Consider the following 17,282-nt stretch of genomic DNA (forward strand, 5'->3'; position numbering starts at 1 on the left):
CCAAGTAAGAGCCATTGTGTCCTTCATTTTAAAAATACTGAGCAGGGGCGACTAGGTGGCTCAGTTGGTTAAGCATCTGACTCTTGATTTTGGCTCAGGTCACGATCTCACGGTTTGTGGAATTACTCCGCTGACAGCACAGAGCCTGCTTGGGATCCTCTCCCCCTCTGCCCCTTTCCCACTCATTTTCCTGCTCTCTTTCTCTCTCTCAATAAAGAAACTTTTTTTTTTTTTTTCAACATTTATTTATTTTTGGGACAGAGAGAGACAGAGCATGAACGGGGGAGGGGCAGAGAGAGAGGGAGACACAGAATCGGAAACAGGCTCCAGGCTCTGAGCCATCAGCCCAGAGCCTGACGCGGGGCTCGAACCCACGGACCGCGAGATCGTGACCTGGCTGAAGTCGGACGCTTAACCGACTGCACCACCCAGGCGCCCCTCAATAAAGAAACTTTTAAAAAAATTTTAAAATACTGAGCAAATGACTACTACATAGTTTAGTAATCTTTTATGAGTATACAGTAGTATTTTAGTTAGGGTTTTGTGGGCTAATCAGCTACGTGTTCCAGCCTCGTTCCTAACAGGTGAAGTTGGAATTTTGAAGAACCCCTTAACGTTAACCTGGAGATAGCTTCTTCAAAGTTGGGTTCTGGTGGAGAATTTAACCCATTTACTTCTGGAGCCAAGACCCAAAGCTAGGGTAACTTGTTGAGTCATGGCCACAGCCTGAAGACGGCAAATGAACCCTATGAGTTAGGGCAAATAACTGAGGAAGATGGATTTATTGGGGAAGTAGCAAGGGAATAACCAAAATAGGAGAGCAATTCTGAGGGCCCAAAGTGTTTCACATTTATAAAACAGGTTACAGTCTTTTGGGCCTTTCTATTTATCTGACGTCAGAGACTTTTTGGTTTTTTTTTTAGTCTGATACTCTATTTCAGAGAGGTACAACAACTAGTTTATCTTTGAAAGACCCTTTCAGAGGCAGCTGGCTCACTCAGTCATTAGGCTTTCCAACTTTGGCTTAGGTCATGATCTTGCAGTTCTTGGGTTCGAGCCCCATGTTTGGCTCTGTGCTGACAACTCACAGCCTGGAGCCTGCTTTGGATTCTGTGTCTCCCTCTCTCTCTGCCCCTCCCCTGCTCACTCTCTGTCTCTGTCTCTCTCTCTCCCTCTCTCTCTCTCTCAAAAATAAATAAACATTTAAAAAATAAGGTACACTTTTAGCTTTAATATTGTATTTATATGAGGCTACTTGGTTTGTTAGAGCAACCGTTCTTTATATTAGCATCATACTAGTATCACCTTGGAACATGTTAGAAATGTAAATTTTGGGGCTGCTCCCTCAGATTTACGGGAATAGAAACTCTGGGGGTGTAACCAGCAACTTTTGTTTTATTAGCCCTTCAGATGATTCTAATACAGAAGTTTGAGAATCACTTGCTTAGAGGATATATCTTCTAATAAACAGTAGTAAGCCAGAGTCCTCTGTGGCAAAATTTTAATCTTTCAATCTTTGAGTACCCCAAGTGGAGTTAATAACTCCTTTAATTTTTCATAGTATTTGAGTGTAATTGTTATAATATTATTTACACTGTGTTGCCAAAAAATTCCACTAAACTGATTCTTTAATCTCAGCAATTGTATATTAAATGAATTGATGGATGACTCCATGAATAAACATTAAAAATAGATAGTGCATGGTCATCATTGCACTCTGCCTGGTCAACAATGAAAAGACAGACAGACATACAAAATACCAGAGATCACATGTATAACCCAGGGCCAGCAAGCTCTTACTTTGAAGGGCCAGATGGTAAATATTTTTGACTTTGTAGGACATAGGGTTTCTGTTGCAACTACTTTACTCTGCATTGTTATCAGGAAAGTAGCTACAGACAATACATATGCAAGTATATAAATGAATGAATGGCTAGATTTGTTCCATTGCTGGCAGGATTTGGCCCTTGGGCAGCAGTTTGTGGACCTCTGTATCCCAAACTGCAATAGTGGTTCTCAGTCTTCACTCTCTTTTATTGACAAACAGTGGATGATAGTCACCTGCTTATTATTGTCTTATAATTCTCTCTTAGGTAAACCCAGGATTATGTGTAAAGCATATTAAAATGCAAATAAGTAAGAGTTATATTCCAGAGATAGTCCTACCTTAGCTCTTATGATAATAAAGTATATTGACTTAACATTTTTGGTATGACACATAAAGAGCTGGAAGTCCTCACTTCTGTCATCACAAGAAGAAAAAAAGCTGAACAAACAGAATCAGCAGCTCTTCTTAGATGCGTCAGAGAATTGAGGCAAATTCAGGGCAAACTGCTGCCTGCAAAACTGGAGACTGGCAGATAGAGAATCAAAGCTGATGGGTGGCAGCAGCCCAGGAGTAGAAGCCCCATAACTGAAGCCACTATAGGTAGGAACACTTTAAACTTAACTGATGGATTAAATGCTAGAGGCTCTGGGTGGCCTAGCTTGAGTGTTGAAAACAGAGGAGGCCCAGTGTTAGACTGGTATCCCCACACTTTCCAGGAGACCTACCAGGTTCTCCCTGTGAGGATCAGAGAAACATCTTTTACTGCTTGCATAGTGAGGGAGGGCTTCAGTGGGTGGGGAGTTTATAGGAAGGGTCAGGGAAGGAGGAGGAGAAAAGTAGTCATTTTGAAATATACCCAGAGCTCTCTATTATTTTTAACAGGCCTGTTTCAAGGGAAAATATTTTACTGGAGCCTAACTAACAGGGGCTTTACCAAAGCTTTCTTGACCTGGGGAAAGGGAAGTATCCAACATAGGCTCACTAAAATACTGAGACCTAATTATAGGACAATAGAATGCCTCTCTCCAGCTTTACCACCATGTCAGTAGGGCTCCTGTATAATAACAGGATTGCATCTAAAACAAGAGTAAGCCTCACACCTTTTTTAAAGAGTCTTTAGGGATTCCCAAAGAGAACATGGGAGACAAAAGCAAGGACATTAGAAAAAATTTTAGCTTTAGACACCACACCTACAGCAAACAGTTAAACAGCCCAAATCCTAGTAGATAAATACAAAACTTTACAGGCCTGTTGACTAGAGTTGCTTTTACCCAACAGTATATCTGGCTTTCAAGAAAAGATTACAAGGCATGCTCAAAGGCAAAAATAAACACAAACATAAAAACAAAAAAGAAACAAAAACAAAAACAACCCACGATCTGAAGAGGTAAACCAGTTTCAGATATGACACAGATTTGGGGATTATTATCCTATGGATTTAAAGTTATGATTAATATGCTAAGTGCTCTAATGGAAAAAGTAGACATCATGCAAGAATGGATAAGTAATGTGAGCACAAAGATGGAAGCTCTAAGAAATAATCCAAAGGAAATGCCAGAAATCAAAAACACTGTAACAAATGAAGAATGCCTTCATTGGGCCTATACAGTAGACTGGCCATAACTGAGGAAAGAATCAGTGAACATGAAGATACATCGATAGAAACTCCCACAACTAAAATGCACCAAGAAAAGAAGTGAAAAAGATGGAACAGAGTATCCAAGAACTGTGGGACAATTACAAAAGGTGTATCATAAACACAATTGGGATATCAGAAGGAGAAGAGAGAAAGAAACCAGAAGTGTTTGAAGTATAATGGGTGAGAATTTTCCAAAAATTAAAGACCCTAAACTACAGATCCAGGAAGCTCAGAGATACCAAGCAGAATAAACAACAAAAATCTATCCCTAGGTACATTGCATTCAGTCTGCAGAAAATTAAAGACAAAGATAAAATCTTGAAAGAAGCCAGAGAAAAATAACCACCTTACTTATAGAGGAACAAGGATAAGAATTTTATCAGACTTCTCTTCAGAATCAAGCAAGCAAGGAGAGAGTAAAGTATTTAGAGTTAAAAGAAGAAAACCACCAACTTTGTATCTGGTGAATTCTGTGTCTGTATCCTTCAGAAGTAAAGGAGAAATAAGATCTTTTTCAGACAAACCAAAATTGAGGGAATATGTAACTAGTAGACCGGCTTTGCAAGAGATGTTACAAGTTCTTCAAAGGAAGAGAAAATGATATAGGTCAAAGATTTAGATCTACATAAAGGAGTGAAAAGGAATAAATGAAGATGGAAGCTTTCATTTTTCTTACATTTAATCGATCTAACAGATAATAGTTTGTTCAAAATAATGTATTTGGTGATTATACCTTATGAATAAATGAATGACAACAATGTCATAAGGAACAGGAGAGAGGAATTGGGAATAGTTTTAGAAAGTACTTGTAGTAACTAAAGTGGTATAGTGTTTTCAAAGTGTACTTGGATTAGTCATAAAAGTATATTGCAAACCACTAAAAAGATTTTGAAAGGAAGTGTAATTGATATGCCAAAAGAGTAAAGAAAATAGAATCATATAAGGTGTTCACGTAAAACCAGAGAAGTCAGAAATAGAGAAGACAAAAAAATAAAACACAAAGAAAAAGAGCAATGAATAGTAAATCATTAAAATATGGTACATATTAATCCAACTGTAGCAATAATCACTTCAACTGTGCATGTTCAAAATACACCAATTAAAAGAGACTGTTACAGTAGATTAAACCAAAACAACTGCCTTTCTGTGCTGCCCAGAGAGGGGTCCAACCATTGTTCTGGGTTCCCCTCATAACTTTAAAAAAAGCTTCCATGATGTCCAGAGCCCTTGATAGTCTGCAAATGAAGGAGGAAGATGCCCTGAAATTCCTTGTAGCAGGAACCCACTTAAGTGGCCCCAACCTTGACTTCCAAATTGAACTTCCAAATTCCAATCTTGACTTACAAATTGAAATTCCTTGTAGCAGGTACCCATTTAAGTGGCACCAACCTTGACTTTCCAAAAGGAAAAATGATACCCAACAGTATACCATAAATTTATACCATAAATCTCTTCATAAATCTGAAGAGAACTTGGGAGAAGCTTCTGTAGGCACTCCTGCCATTGTTGCCTTTGAAAACCTCACTGATGTCAGTGCTCTGTCATCCAGGAATACTGGCCAGTTAGCTGTGCTGAAGTTTGCTGCCACCCCTGGAGCCAATTCTATTGCTGGCCACTTCACTCCTGGAACCTTCACTAGCCAGATCCAGCCATCCTTCTGCAACCAAGACTTCTGGTGGTTACTGATTCCAGGGTTGACCACCAGCCTCTGAGTGAAATGTCTTATGTTAACCTGCCTACCATTGCTCTGTGTGACACAGACTCTCCTCTTTGCTACATGGATATTGCCATCCCTTGCAACAAGAAGGGAACCCACTCACTGTGTCTGGGGTGGTGGACGCTGGCCCCAGAATTTCTGTGCGTGCGTGGCACCATTTCCCGTGAACACCCGTGGGAGGTCATGACTGATTTCTTCTTCTACAGAGATCCTGAAGAGATTGAAAAGGAAGAGCAGGCCACCGCTGAAATTGTTATAACAAAGGAGGATTTCAGGGTGAATGGACTGCTCCAGCTCCTGAGTTCACTGCTACTCAACCTGAAGTCGCAGACTGGTCTAAAGGTGTGCAGATGCCCTCTGTGCTCCGTTAGCAGTTCCCTACTGAAGACTGGAACACTTGCCCACCACGGAATGGCTGCAGCTTCCACTGCTTAGGCCACTGAATGTGTATGAACAACTACTGAGTGGTCTTAAGCTGCTCTTCCACAAAGAAATAAGGTTGATGGAAAATAAAAGGTTTCTAAAAGTTGGGGGGAAAAATCAAGACAACTTTATGCTGTTTACAAGTATACCTTTCACTGACTTTGGTACTTTATTATTTAGTAACCAATTACTTGTAACATGCTTCACCAATATGTTGTAACACTAAATTTGAGAACCTAAAAGTTACATGTAAATGATAAGGTACTTAAATTATAAAGATCTAAAGGGAAAATGGCCATGTTTTTGTTTAACGTTTTTATTTTAATTCTAGCTCATTAACATACAGTATAATAGTTTCAGATGTAAAATACGTGGTTGAACAATTCCATACATCACCCAGTTCTCATCACAAGTGCGCTCCTTACTCCCCATCACCTGTTTAACCCATCCCCTCACCCACCTCCCCCCTGGTAACCATCAGTTTGTTCTCAAGAGTCTGTTTCTTGGTTTGTCTCTCTCTTTCTCTTTTTTAACCTTTGCTCATTTGTTTCTTAAATTCCATCTATGAATGAAATCATAGGACATTTGTCTTTCTCTGACTTATTTCACTAATAAGTGTTATACTCTCTAGCTCTATCCATGTCAATGCAAATGGCAAGATTTCATTCTTTTTTATGGCTGAATAATATTCCATTGTATATATACACCACATCTTCTTTACCTATTCATTAGTCGATGGACTCTTGGGCTGCTTCCATATCATGGCTATTGTAGATAATGCTGCTGTAAACATAGGGATGCATGCATCTCTTTGATTTAGTGTTTTTATATTATTTGGATAAATAGTGTGATTGGTGGAGTGTAGGGTAGTTTTATTTTTAGCTTTTTGAGGAACCTCCATAACTGTTTTCCACAGTGGCTGCACCAGTTTGCATTCCCACCAACAATGCCTACGGGTTCCATTTTCTCCACATCTTCTAAAATGGCCATTTTGTATCCAGTTTTGTGTATAAAGTATTTAATTTCCTGTTTAGAATTAATTTTATGAGTAATTTAGTGAACATTTTTTATGTACATTCTGATTTTTTAAATGTTTGTTTATTTTTTGAGAGACAGAGTGTGAGCAGAGAGAGAGTAGAGAGAGAGAGAGGGAGATGCAGAATCCAAAGCAGGCTCATGAACTGTGAGATCATGACCTGCGATGAAGTCGGATGCTTAACTGACTGAGCCACCCACGTGCCCCTAAACTGTTATAACGAGATAATTTACATACCACTAAATTTACCTGCATTAGCATACAATTCAGTGGTTTATAGTGTACTTTCAAAGTTGTGCAGTAATTGCAATGATTTAATTTTAGGATGTTTTGATGTTTTTTAAAGCAGTTGAAAAGTGAACTATATTGACTGAATTTATTAGAAATAGAGAGGTATTTATCTAATCATTTCTGAAGTTTGAAGACAGTAGGAGCATTCAAGATAGTATTTTTGTTTTACATGTTGATGGACTTAACAGTAGAACATTGATTTGTAGAAACTCAAAAATGAAGTTGTAATTGCTCTGTGCTTTTTCTTTATGGTCTTTCCTTGTCTTTATCCTTTGTGGACCAATCTTTATATTACTTTAGACATGCTAAAGAGCTTTCTTCTGTATAGAGGCTTACTGCTAAAAAAAAAAATGGTCTCAGTATTACCTTAAGCTTCATCATAGCTGGTCAAATACTTGAGTCTTCCTATGGCACACATTATTTTCTGACATTTCAACTTTTTATATTTGTAATTATAGAGCATAACATGTGAGCTGTTACTTTTTTCTGTAATGTATTTCGAACCAGTGAGATACTACTTTACTAAATTAATTTTCTTTAAGATGGTTAGAAAATTTCTCTGTCCAGCATAAAAACTTTCATTTAAAGAAAAACATATTTAAGAGTTTTAAAGCAAGAAATAATGAGAATCACAAAGAGGAAGCTCACTTTAGTGATGTGTCATAATGCATTCTGAAATGAGTTGCCTGGGTTTGCTACTCAGGTCCTCATAACTTTTAGAAGTCGTTTCCTTTATCAGTAAAGTGGAAATAGTAATAGTGCTTACCTTGTACAGAGTGGTGAAGATTAAATGAGATAAGTCATATAAAACACTTTAGTATAGAATCTGGCACATGGTAAGAACTTGATATATGTTGGCTGTTACTCTTTAACCACAGTAAATTCAAAGAACTTTTTCACTTTAAAACACCATATGTTACTGTGATTACTTTTTATTCTTAACTGTATTACCTGTATTGTGACAGAGGAAAACCGTGATGATTTTTGAGGGAAGAGTTATCCAGGCAGAGGGAATAGCAAATGTGAAGGTGAGAAAGCTGTGGCAAGGAGGCCAAGTGGCCAGAGTGGTGAGAGTATGCTAGAGTGTAGCAATGAGGTCGTAAGTAAAAGAGGGGTAGATTTGTGTAGGGCCTTGCAGGTCTAGTAAGCACTAAAACTTAGGTGCTTCTTCTGGGTGAGGTGGGAGCCATTGGAAGTCTCTGAGCAGAGGTGTGACATGACCTTACTGGTGTTTTAGGCTCCCTGGGCTGCTGTATGGAGAAGAAACTATAGAGGGGCAAAGGCTGGGTTACCGACATTTTACACTAGGGGTGTGTGTGCACGTATGTGTAGGTGTGTAAAAGATGAAGTATTATTTAAAAATTATTAAAAATATTTAAAATTATTTAAAAATATTAGTAAGTGGTGGTCTCAGGGTGTTGGAGTTAGCTGTGAATGATTTCATTTTCTTTATACTTCTGTTTACCAAATGATTTTTTTTTAAATTTTTTTTTTCAACTTTTATTTATTTTTGGGACAGAGAGAGACAGAGCATGAACGGGGGAGGGGCAGAGAGAGAGGGAGACACAGAATCGGAAGCGGGCTCCAGGCTCTGAGCCATCAGCCCAGAGCCCGATGCGGGGCTCGAACTCACGGACCGCGAGATCGTGACCTGGCTGAAGTCGGACGCTTAACCAACTGCGCCACCCAGGCGCCCCTACCAAATGATTTTAAAGAGTACTTTTGTAATTATAAATGTAACTGTTACCATTTTCTTTAAGTAGAGCTGTGATAATAACAAAAAATTATGCTATATATTAGGTTTTTTGATTATAGGGACATGCTTCCATATTAAGTACAGTATCATAGGTGCTGTTACTAAAATTTTTTAAATGTGCCATCAGAGGGACTAAATGTTCATAATGTATCTATTGAATATAATGAGGCATCAGGAATTTAGAATAAATGACCTAACTAAATTAGTAAAAGGTGAGAATTAGACTATAGAACATTTTACATATAACTCAGTTATTTTAAATAACTAAAATGAGGGGCGCCTGGGTGGCATAGTCGGTTAAGCGTCCAACTTCAGCCAGGTCACGATCTCGCGGTCCGTGAGTTCGAGCCCCGTGTCAGGCTCTGGGCTGATGGCTCAGAGCCTGGAGCCTGTTTCCGATTCTGTGTCTCCCTCTCTCTCTGCCCCTCCCCCATTCATGCTCTGTCTCTCTCTGTCCCAAAAATAAATAAACGTTGAAAAAAAAAATTAAAAAAAAAAATAAATAACTAAAATGAAACTATGTATTAACAGTAGAGATACTGTTTTAAAGAACTTACAAATGATTATCATTATAACAGTCCAGTAGCCTTATTGCTATTACTCATGGTTTTCTTTTGCAGTGGAGTTTGGTATGTTACTATTTTTGAAGTCTCAAACTCTTGTTTAAATGATTGCATTTAGGTACTATTTTTAATAGACTAGAATGCCATTTTGGGATCTCTAATTAGTTTTGTTTTCCTGCATTCCCTCACTTGCTGTCCTTTTGCCTAATCCATACTCTCGGAACCCTAGCCACCAGTCTTCCCCACCTTATGTAAATTTCTACATATCCGTCAGAGTTCTACTCAAGTACAAAAGGAAGGAGTCTTTCCTGAATCTTTGACATAGTGAGGTCCTTAAATCACTCTCCTACTGGGGTCTAATTCTTGTTACCACACATTCCAATTCTAATAAAATAATTGTATAATTTTTTTTTTTTTTATTCAACGTTTATTTATTTTTGGGACAGAGAGAGACAGAACATGAACGGGGGAGGGGCAGAGAGAGAGGGGGACACAGAATCGGAAACAGGCTCCAGGCTCTGAGCCATCAGCCCAGAGCCTGACACGGGGCTCGAACTCCCGGACCGCGAGATCGTGACCTGGCTGAAGTCGGACGCTTAACCGACTGCGCCACCCAGGCGCCCCAAAATAATTGTATAATTTTATAGTCTCCTCTGTTGGAATATCAACACCACAAAGACAGGAATTATAGCTCTCTCATTTAGAGATTATTTCCCTAGTACAGGATGAGTGAATGCATGAGCAAACTCCATAACTACCAAACTTCTTTTAGATGTCATTTGGAAGTCTGGTGCAGATTTTCGTGCTATTCTTCCTCCCATGTCACACTGTCCACCCCCTCGTGTGTTTAAGTTATACGTTACTAAGTATAGTAGAAGTTATAAATAAAAATAGCAAACTTCAGTGTTTTTACCAGTGAAAATCTTTATACACCATTTCCAGCAGTATAAAAGGATAGCTTATTGTAAATTTTTGTTTATAGATGACCTTTTTGAATGTATAATTTATTAATGTAGACAGCATTACCAAAGAGAAATTATATCAGAATTTAAATTAGTATGTATAATCTCAAGTTGTTGGGGTTTTTGTTTTGTTTTGTTTTGTTTTTAGCTTTAAGCATAAAGCATTTTTCTGAAATTAACCTTTTCTCCTTGTATGATGGGTTTTACTGGTATATGTTGTGTGCTTCTTTATTGAAAAGAAGTGTTCAGTATGCTTACTAGAGATTCGTTAAAATTCTTTACAGTTTTTCACTGGTGATATAGGGGAGGAGAAAAACAGCTTTGTGGTATTGCTGCCACACTTTTTTAACCTCTGGAAATTATGACATATCACATTAGTATAGCCTGACTTCTTGTTGAAAACAAAGTATGAAGAAGTCTGGCATATTGACAACCTATTCACTTAGCTGTGATCCTTAAAGCTTAATTTTGGGTGATGTGATTTCTTTCTTGAAGGCAATATATTTCCAGAGAATTCAAGATTAACTACTTGTATTTTTTTTATGTCTATCTCAGTTCTTTAAAAAAATCTTTCTGATCACTTTTGTTTTCTTGGAGAGTATTTTATTTCTTGCTCCTAGGGGATTTTTAAAGTTTTTTTTTTTTTTTTTTTTTCAACGTTTTTTATTTATTTTTGGGACAGAGAGAGACAGAGCATGAACGGGGGAGGGGCAGAGAGAGAGGGAGTCACAGAATCGGAAACAGGCTCCAGGCTCTGAGCCATCAGCCCAGAGCCTGACGCGGGGCTCGAACTCACGGACCGCGAGATCGTGACCTGGCTGAAGTCGGACGCTTAACCGACTGCGCCACCCAGGCGCCCCTAAAGTTTTTAAACAACAAAACACAGATCTCTAAAATGTTTCTCCTACATTAAACAGATATGAAGAACTTCCAGACAGAAAGAAAGTTCTCTTTTGTTCTTTGGCTGGTGGTTTACCACTTCTACTCCAATCCCTGTGTTAGGTGTCACTTTTCTTTGGGGCTGCAGCTTTGTTTTTACGTTCTTCCTCTCTGGAGGGACATACAGTATATGCAAAACTATATGTTACATTACATATATCATATATATATCATCATGATAAGGAAAACTTTGGGTATACACTTGAATATTAGTGGGTACATTACATCAGAGTCACACTTTTGTTGTGTTAAGTGGCACATCTTAACAAAGTACTTATTAATAGTTTTCTCTCTGAATTACTTTCTTGTTCCATCTTTGCCTCTAGCCCATTTAAGTCCAGCTTTTCTTTCTCAGTTCCTTTATCACCTTTTGTCTTTTTTCTCCAGTTCTGCCTCTGAAGCTGGCATATAACATCTGTTAGTGACCCTAAAGCTATTCCTTGCTTTCTGTACTTCCCTAGGTGACTTCTCTCTGGATAACTATGTTGGATGCCTACACTTGTCCTAATCTTTATAGTTAATCATCACTTTCTCACCTCTCCTTCTAGTCATTACTCTAGACCACTCTCTGCATTGGTCTATTACATGTATGTCTTTAAACTTGTATTAGGTGTGGATCATCCAGTCTAATGCAAGACACAACTAACTTCCAGTAAATTGTGAAGAGAAGTATTTCCTTACAGCACTCATGTTAATAGAATACAAGATGTTTATAGCAGATAATTCAGAATCTCCTAGTTTGTCTCTCTGAATTTTGTCTCCATCTCTTTTTTGTTGTTGTTTGCTCTTGTTCTTATCCTTTCCACCTTTTACCTTTTTTTTCACTGCCTTCCTATCCTCAATATAAAAGAAAAAAATTTACCTAGGTAATTTGTTAAAATTTTATGTCTGCTTTTCTTACATTTAGAATCTGAGAAGTTGACAGGTTTATATTTCTTTATCAGGTTGTTTGAAAGCCTAATGAGGTTGTTTAAGAAAAGATATAATGAGGTTTTGCTATGAAAAAGATTATGTAAAATCATTTAATAATGTACTGTAGGGAAGGTGTGAGTCAACAGGCAAGTTTAACAGAAGGAAAGGGTTGTGCTAGGCTCATTACTTGGTTGCTTTGGTCTCCAGATATAATTCCAACCAGTTGAAGATGGGGAGGAATGATGCTAAAAGGACACTTTAGGATTCCTAACTCCTGAAGTGAGTTGTAAAATGTTGTGAATTCACTAAAGTTTCACCCTGTTTGGAAAGAAGTACAGCTTTTGTCTTACTTTATTTGAATAATAGAGTAAGTTCTCCAGCATTGTTTAAATTCACTTTTTAAAAGTAACTTGGAATGTGTATTCCGGCATTGGCAGCCCAGTGTGAAGAACTTAGATGTTGCTCAGAAAACTGCTTTCCTGGATGAAGACAGTGAGCTGTTAGGGACTATACTCACAACCCAGCTAGAAAAGTCAGTTTTAGAGGATGCCAGTGCTACAGTGTATTTGCTGCTTGATTATGTAGCTCATGTTACACGTGTTTAATCTTTGTGATGACTTAAAGAGATGAATGGGCTTTGGAGTGATTGTGGCAGATTGAAAAACAAAACAAAACTTTATATTCTGGACTAGTGTATTTTGGCTGTTTTGTATGGTTGCTCATCCCTTGAATTCCAAATACAATACTGTGGCATTCAGTAATCTTAAATAATGAAATCTTGTTTGCTACTGTCATTCATGTTCTTTTTTAAAACTTAAAATCATAATCAATCCATTTTAATTTTAATGCAAACATATGATACAAGGGTCATCACAAAACCAGCAGGAGGATTATTGAAGAGATGGTATTAGTGCATTTGCTTAGCTGTTTAAATGAGGGGGTAATAAATTTAAAGCCTCAACAGCAAGTCATGAGAACAATTACAGATGAATAAACGGTTCAGTGAAAAAAAGGTGAGATGATTAAAAAAAAAAACTAGAACAAGATAGAAATGAACTTTTGTCAGAGGGGAAGATTTTTTTCTCTTAGAAGTAGTAGAAAACATCTCCATACAAACGAGATTTTACTACTTAAAATGAAAAACAAAAACACCTTTAGGTATTAACTTTCTTACCTATACCTTTAAGTCCAAATTAAAAGACCAGTCAGAACAGAATAAAATTTTTATGGTTACACTGCCATTAAAAATTTTTAAAGAGAGTATGTCATTACATAAATACTTTTGATAGAACATGAGTGGGAGACAAAAATTACGGTATAGTCACACAGTTTCATACAGGCAAACATACACACTGCATGCACCTGCACACACAACTCTAATTTTAGAAAAAGAAAATAAAATAAAAACACACCAAAATCTTGTCTTTCAGTAATGTTGGGATTGATGATATGGATAATTTTCAAAATAATTTTATATTTTTTTCTGAAACAATTTACTTTTAAAAACATTTCTTGTAAAATTGCATACAGATTAAGTCTAAACATTTCCTAATTCGTTTCCAGCTTGACTTTCCAGCTTATCTTCTCTGCCCTCCTTTCTCTGACATCCATGGACTAGCACAGTGCTTTTTATAAAATTTTACAAAAATTATGATGTGAATGCCTCGAACGTGGTCCATTTCACTACATGACCCGCCACATCTTATCTGTATTAGGTCCAGCTGTATCACACGTTTAGGGTTTTTGCCCATCCCTGAACGGTATCCTTGCCTTGCACCCCTTGCCTGATAGGTGTTTTAGAGGATATAATGTTCTCTTAAAGGTCTGGGGTATAGTCGTCTATCTTTTCCCCTTGGCTTTGGCTTACCTTTTAGCAGTAATGCTTACCTCTTCCCTTTGCGTATTTGAAGACAAGTTTCAAGACCATGATTAGGTCACCCCAGTTTATTATATTCCTTCCAGTGTCTTGTCAACCCATTTTACCTTGTACTTTCAGTACAGCACTTATCATAGTTTGCACATACTGTTTTTTCTACTGTGTATGTCTTTCCCAGTTGATGTTGAGCCCCTGATGGGTAGCAGCCATGTCTTACTCATCTTTGTATCTCCCACAGTGCCATGTTAGCAAATATTTATAGTCTTGTGTTGGTTTTAAATAATGATTTGTCACAGTTTGAATCATGAGTCAGAAAGATGTTTTAGTCCATTTCTATCCATATACATTTCTTCTTGTTTGATATATAATCTTAATGCACCATCTTTTTAAAAAAGAACATTTATTTTCTATATCATAAAAGCAAAGGGTATTAAAAATAGAAAACTTAAAAAACAAAATAACTTCTTTCCACCATCTGTATGAAACATACGTTTCTTTCTTTTTTTCCTATAAGTAATTTTTTTGTTTGTTTTGGCCTCTCTTAACTCATATTGTATGGTGTCTCTCTCAGTATTCATTCATTATAATCATTCGTTTATTCACCTAATATTAAGTGCTTAATATTAGGCAAGTAGTCTGGCAGTAAACAAATTAATCAAAAAGGTCTGCTTTCATAAAGCTTGCATTGTAGTGGAGGGAGACATAATTAGCATAAAATTAAAAATATATATGCTATGTGACATAGTGGTAAATTCTCCAAAGAAAAGCAGAGCAGGAAAAAGACCGAGTTGTATGTCCGGGAGAGGATTACAGTTTTAAATAGGTTTGTCATGGAACCCTCACCAAGGTAGTATTTGAATAAAGACCTGAATTATAGAGTGAGTCATGTGGATATTTGAAGACAAAGCCTTCATTTATAATGGTGTGACCTAAATGTTCAACAGTAAGAGAATGCTTATTATTAATTATAAATTACTATCAAGATTTTTATAAAGCCATAAAAGATTCTGTTTTCAGTTAATGTATAAGGACTTGGGAAGATGCCCACCATGCAGTGTTAAATGGAAAAGGAAAAATAAACTAGTCTCACCCTAATTTAAAAAAGATCTTACACACATGGGTATGTACAAATATATGAATGTAGTTAGAAGAAAACACAGCAGAATTTAGCAGAAATTCTTTGCCGGATGTGGTCTTGGGTTGTTTTGTTTTGTTTTTTTTCATTTTTATATTCATCAATTTTTTAATATGTTAATATAATCTTAAAAAGTACTTAAAACTTTATTTTGATATATCTTAACTTCCAGATCCTGCCATAATGGGGTAATGAGTATTGGATTTATCCTGTCTCCATAATCAACTATAAAACTGGATAAAATACATGTAGCAACTGAGGTTTTCTTAGCATTAGATAGCAGAGCATAGGACAGTGATCCTTGAGAGAAGGAAAACCCAAGAGGCAAGCTCACTCTGGCTTTCCAAACTGAAGCTCAGTAAAGGAGAGCTCATAGAGAGACCAGAGATTTAGTGCAGTGGAGAAAACAGTGATTGGAGTGTGTGGCTGCTGAAGCACCTGGAATTTGTGAGGCTGGGTGTTGGAAAGGAGGGAGCTATTTGGAGAAGGAGCTTTAGAAATCTCCACAGGGTCCTTGGATTCTTTGGCTGAATACTGAACTCCACATATGCAGGGCAGGTCTCTTTTCAGAGAACAAACTACTGGGGCCTGTAAGTCAAGAAAAGATTCTAGAGGTCACACAGAATTTTGGCCAGCCAGATTGGAAGGAGCTAGTTGGGCACCTTGAGCATTAGTGGACACCCCAGAAAGTTGTATACTTTAGGACCAAGGTTACTGTACTCATAGAGGAGGAGCTTGCTTATTTATTTTATTTTTTTTATTTAAAACAATTTTTTTTAACGTTTATTCATTTTTTGAGAGACAGAATGTCAGTGGGGGAGTGGCAGAGAGAGAGGGAGGCAGAATCCATCAAAAATAACTCTCAGCAATGGAGGCAAAATAAATACATTCTTTTTTTTTTTTTTTTTTTTAATTTTTTTTTTCCACGCTTTTATTTATTTTTGGGACAGAGAGAGACAGAGCATGAACGGGGGAGGGGCAGAGAGAGAGGGAGACACAGAATCGGAAACAGGCTCCAGGCTCTGAGCCATCAGCCCAGAGCCCGACACGGGGCTCGAACTCACGGACCGCGAGATCGTGACCTGGCTGAAGTCGGACGCTTAACCGACTGCGCCACCCAGGCGCCCCAAAATAAATACATTCTTATTTGAACAAAAGCTAAGGGAACTCTTCACCATGAGACTTCACAACAAATAATAGTAAAGTTCAGGCTAAAGGAGACATACTAGTCAGAAACATACCTATCAGCTCTAAATGAAGGAATTGAAGAGAGCCAGAATTGGTCTTTGTATAAATGACATTTTTTTCTTGTTTCTTTTTTATGAAAACTATATAAAAGGTGGGTGCCCCTTTTAAAAAGTTAACATTGGGGCGCCTGGGTGGCTCAGGTGGTTAAGCGTCCAACTTCAGCTCAGGTCATGATCTCACGGTTTGTGGGTTCTGGTTCATGGGTTATATCAGGGTCACTGTCAGCTTGGGGCCTGGAACCCACTTCAGATTCTGTGTCTCCCCCTCTCTCTCTCTGCCCTTCCCCCGCTTGTGCCCTCTCTCCCTCTCTGTCTCAAAAATAAATAAATATTTTAAAATGTTAATGTATTGTAGGTTTATAATATGTACAAATAAAAAAACAGTATAGTAGCAAGATAGCGTGAATTGCATTGTTATAAGATGAAAAGATACAGTATTGACTGAAGGTAGACTGTTAAAGATTAAGACTGTATATGACAAATCCCTAAAGCAATCACTAAACAGAGTGGTATGGCTAAAAAGTCAATATACGCAATGAAATGGAATACTAAAAAATACTAGATGAAACAAAGCCTACCATAATAATATTTACCTTAAATGTAAATGTGCTAAACACTACAAGTTACAAGTCAGGTTTTTCAGACTGGTTAAAAATGCAATACTACATTATATACTGTCTACAGGAGATGTACTTTAAGTATAAAGATATAAACTAAATGTAAAAGGAAGGAAAAAGACATAGTACACAAATACTAATCATAAGAAAGCTGGTGTGGCTCTAATAATACCAGACAAAGAAGTCTTCGAGACAAAGGTTATTACCAGTGATAAAGAGAATCATTTCATGATGATAAAAGAGCCAGTTCGTCAAAAAGATGTAAAATCCCAAATATGTATTTGTGCCACATATTGGAGCTTCAGTGTACATGACACAACAGATTATACTAAAGGAAGAAA

At 37.4% G+C, this 17,282-nt stretch overlaps 1 protein-coding gene and 1 pseudogene across 3 annotated transcripts in view; both read left to right on the forward strand.

The window, feature by feature from the left end:
* The window catches only part of RFX7 (regulatory factor X7), a 135,515-nt gene that overhangs the window by 11,801 nt on the left and 106,432 nt on the right, over nucleotides 1-17,282 (forward strand). The window lies entirely within an intron of this gene.
* LOC123582974 lies at nucleotides 1,160-6,071 on the forward strand (annotated as a pseudogene).

Source organism: Leopardus geoffroyi, chromosome B3 (assembly GCF_018350155.1).
Source record: "Leopardus geoffroyi isolate Oge1 chromosome B3, O.geoffroyi_Oge1_pat1.0, whole genome shotgun sequence".
Taxonomy (NCBI): domain Eukaryota; kingdom Metazoa; phylum Chordata; class Mammalia; order Carnivora; family Felidae; genus Leopardus; species Leopardus geoffroyi.